Genomic DNA, 4860 nt, shown 5'->3' with positions numbered 1-4860 from the left:
TATGGTGTTCGAAGGAAAGAGTGAGAAAACACTATGCAATATTTTATTAAATGATGAGAGAATTGAAGAAGTTGATAAGTTCGTATACCTTGGTAGCTTATTTACTAGGGACAGGGAGATAGATGAGGAATTAGATAGACGAATAAATGAAGGTAAGAAGGTTATTGGTAGAGCAGGTCCCCTTATCAGAATTAAAAATATATCAAATAAAGCTAAAATGGCAATACATAATTCTATATTTGTACAGACTGTACTATAGGGTAGCAAGACATGGACTTATCAAGAAAAAGATAAGAGTAAAATTAACGCAATTGACATGAGATTCATGCGCATAATAAGCGGGAAATCCCTAATGGACAAAGTAAGTAACGAGATAATTCTAAAAGAATGTGGTGCAGAAGAGAAGCTAGTAAAGTAAATGGCAATGTGCCCAGAGGTAGACCGCGAAAAGAATGGTTAGAATGTGTGAATGAGACCCTACGTAGAAGAGACATAAGAAGTCACAAAAACAGAAGAGCCTGCATGAAAAAATGCATGGACATAAAAGAAGCTAGAGAAGTATGCCAGGACAGGAAAGTATGGCGGCAAACAGTTAATAAAAAGAGTGTCAGTAGAGTGAATGACGCCTGAAACAAAGACCTTAGCTATTAATGGACCCAAGTGGGGAACCTTACATATCGACTTCGTGAGGTTCTTCGCTTGGGGTGATTGCTAGAGAGATTGATCAGCAACCTGGGTCGGAGCAGTATTGCGGAACGAACGTGTTATTTACTTAAATAGCACGAGAATTCTGGATAAATCTGAAAAATCTCTATCCCTTCCACACACTACTCCTTTCCCCTGCCGAGTGAGTGACGCCTACCCCAAAAGGGAACTGGCTTAATGGTGTAATAATAATAATAATATTAATAATAGGAACAATGCAGTCGATTCCTACTATGCTACATTACTACCGAGATAAAAGTTACTACTTTTCATAAAAAAGATAAATGGAGAATAGACCATAGTAATAGAAGTAGAAACAATGTAGTTGATCCCTACTATACTAAATTACTACAACCATATAGTAGATTCCTACATTATTACATTACTACCAATTTGGAGGTTCCCATCTCCAAGAATTCTTTCTTTTTTTATTTATCTGATAATAATAAATAATAATCTCATGCCAATTAAAAGCATGACCATGTGTCTTTATTTTGAAAAATTTATAAATCACACTTTCTGTATCTAGTTTTTCATATACAGGGTGTCCAAAAAATCCCGGGACAGCCAAATAAATCCTTAGGTACAATTTCTTTGGAGAAGGTTGAGGTCATTCTTAGAGGGAATTTCAACAAGGAATCCAGTGGTAACCTTAGTTTTGACCTTCACCATGACCTTCATGGATATTTTAAGGTCACCTTTGTTTTTTTTAAATTTAAATGGTCCATTTTTGACATTTTCAATCGAAAGATAGGAAAATTTTTCGTTAAACAGTGCACTCAGGTCATAGGTAAGGTGTAGCCTTGATGGACGTGTCAAGCTCATTCAAATTTCAACATGGACTGAACATTTTTTCGCAAGCTAGCTTGAGAAAATCATCCTCTTACCGTACTTACTTACTTAAAAAATGCGCATTATATAGTGAACATCGAGTGACCTTGACCATGCAATCAAGGTCATATTAAGGTCACTCTTTGTTTTCAATTGAAACGACTATGTTTGACTTTGGAATTTAGAAAAAGACGGAAAATTTTTCTTCAAAAAGTGTAGTCAGGTCATAGGTCAGGTATCACCTTGATGATCATATCAATGTCATTCAAACTTCAATAAGGTCTGAATATTTTTTGCAAATAAGTAGGGCAAGATGATGATTTTCACAAGCTTGCTTGCGAAAAAATGTTCAGACTATGTTGAAGGGTGAATGACCTTGATATGTCCATCAAGGTCATACCTCACCCATTAGCTGGATACACTTTTTAACGAAAAATTTTCCGCTCTTTCGATTGCCAATGTTAAAAATGGGCAATTTCATTTTAAAAAATGAAGGTGACCTTGAAATAACCATCAAGGTCGTGGTCAAGGCCAAAACTAAGGTCACCATTGGATTCCTCGTTGAGTGTTTCTTCAAGAATGACCTCAACCTTCTCCAAAAAATTGTACCTAAGGATTTATTTGGCTTTTCCGCGACTCTTTGGACACCCTGTATATCTTCTCCCAATTTTACATTCAAATTACTTTGGAATCGAAATGATATCTCCATTTTTTAAAAAACCGTCAAAAACAATGTATGCTAGAATAGGAGACGGAACTAAGTCTATCAGTGTTCCAAATTTTTTGTTCACAAAAAATATCATCTTTAAAATAAACTGAATAAAAAAATTATTTTTAGCTTCAAGACATTTATTTTTAGAAATCTTGGTATGAACTTAAATCAAAGTTTTTGGAAAAAAATTCTAAAAATTGTAATGATAATCTTATAGGGCATTCAAAAAGCAACATTTTTCTTCTTTTGATTTTTTTCATATCGTGCGTTGTTTGGCCTAAAATGTTCATTTTCGTGTGTTTTTTTGAATTTTGTAAATGCTATAACTGGTAGTTTTTGATATTATGAAAAAAGTCATTAGGATAAATTGTTCGAATTTTTGAATACTATAAATAACCATATAGATTATTATTTTAAAAGTTATCGTGTTCACAGACAGACAGGCAGACATACAGATAGACAGCCATGAACAATAACTTTTGTAAAACTTCGAATTTCACCAAACCGCTCAAATTGTAGTTTTCATTTATCCTTGGGAACCGAATAAAGTAATTTCCGTGAAAAAAACTGTTGGTGGCTCACTTGGTAGATTTTGGAACTTAAGGCCATGTGACGAGAAGGTCACGTGACCAAACCTGGTCTTCGATTTTTCTTTCCCAATTTACGTCTAAACGAAATGAGGTATCGCTCTGAAAGTTTGGGAAATGAGAGAGGAGGTAATAAGGTCCATGTTCCAAATTTTGGCACGATAAATATGAGGCATGCAAGAATTTGTCTCTGGTCCTAAATAATTAGAAAAGAGGAAAAAGTTTTTTTTTATTTCTATTTTGGAGAAATACCGACCGTGCTGTCGTCAAACCCTGCAAGTAGTTTGCGATGTTGTCAATGGGCTAGTTAGGAGGTTTATATTTATCAAAGTGGGATAAAATAACAAAAATCGCTCGCGAACATCCCAGTGAGCACAAAATTCGGCGACGTGTTTAGGACATCGTTTCGACATCTTTGCGACATCTTTACGACATCCTATGTCCATGTCGTTATGGTGTCTTTGCGTTTTCGTAAAGACATCGTCAGATCACATGACTTATTTACGATATCGTAAAGACACCTTAACGACATGGACATAAGATGTCGTAAAGTTGTCGTAAAGATGTCGTAACGATGTCATAAAGATGTCGCCAAATGTTGTGCCCCCTGGGATTATGCACCAATAATGCAAAAATTAATGTTTGCACTTAAAATGCAAATAAGCATATTTGGTCTGAGATACGTATCATTCTGGTTTCAGCTGTATCAAAGCACCACTAGCGCAGCGAGTAGACCACTTCGAACTTCTAGGGGTCTGTGGGTAAAACAGATTGCATGATTACCGTCCGAGAAAGTTTAAAGTGAAACTTCTGCTGTAAAACCTAAATGTGTTCGTCGACAATCATTATTTGCATAAATAAACTTTTTTCTTCCTCCAACTCCTTGCAAGGCCACAAACGATCCTTTAATATTGATTAATATTTCCCGAAAAAAATTCTGGGTTATTTAAACTTTTATTTTTCAACATGAGTGAAAAAATTTTGATCTTCGGGCTGACTTGATCAGCTGTTACACTCATCACATGGCCTTAATTTAAGTACGGTCCCTAAGTGGCAATACGAATATACTCTATTATAAAGGTGTCGCGGGCAATGGTAGCAAGAAGGTGTCAAAGCGTGGCCGATTAATCGAAGGAAACCAAGTTCAGATTATGATCACACGTGATACATGTACACCATGCATACACTCATGAGGGTTCTTCACGCGTGAAAATGATGTACTTGAAACGCCACATAAACATATCCAATTATTTTTTTTACTGGAGCGTTAATTGCCGAGGGACCCAGTATTTAATTAAGTTATAATGAAAGATTTTTATCGTAGAATCAACGAAAGCTTAATCATCTCAGATGACAATCAACCTAAGATCGTTAGGTCAATCACCATAATTTTTATTAATGTAAACAATCAGTGTTTCACGGCTTTTTCATGAACCCATATACACTCAGAAAAATGTTTGTTTGAATCAAAAAAGCTTCGTTTGAATTAAACAAATTATTTCTTTAATATGGGGTCAAATAAATGTTTGTTTAATTCGAAAAAAATTTTTTTGTTTGTGCTTATATGTTTGTTTCGAATACATTTTTGGTTTGTTTAAATAAATCTCTTGTTTAAAATAATGAAAGTTATTGTATACATTGAATATATAATTTTTCAATTAATTATAGACTTTGTTCAAGTGAAGTAAATCTTTTCTTAAACTTAACCTCAAAATTAAGCATTCTTTATAAAAATAATGAATAAGCTCGATAATATGTTTATTCTTAATCATAATTATCGTTGTATATGTAAAACCAGAAACACGTATTCATTCCGAAGCTTAATTCTGGTTAATTGTTAACTCTGTGCTTCTAATTTCTGAATAAAACGAGCATAAATTAAAATAATGAGAAACGAACCAGAGTTGGATATTTAAATTGAATGTACCAGGTGTATACATATGAAACCGGTATTTTTTCAAGAAAAAAACACATTTATTTCAAGAGAATGATAACAAATATTTTATACAAAGTATGCGCCCTCGC

Source organism: Belonocnema kinseyi, chromosome 6 (genome assembly GCF_010883055.1).
Source record: "Belonocnema kinseyi isolate 2016_QV_RU_SX_M_011 chromosome 6, B_treatae_v1, whole genome shotgun sequence".
NCBI classification, from domain to species: Eukaryota; Metazoa; Arthropoda; class Insecta; order Hymenoptera; family Cynipidae; genus Belonocnema; species Belonocnema kinseyi.
The sequence above is the reverse complement of the archived record's forward strand: the minus strand, read 5'-3'. Positions refer to the sequence as shown.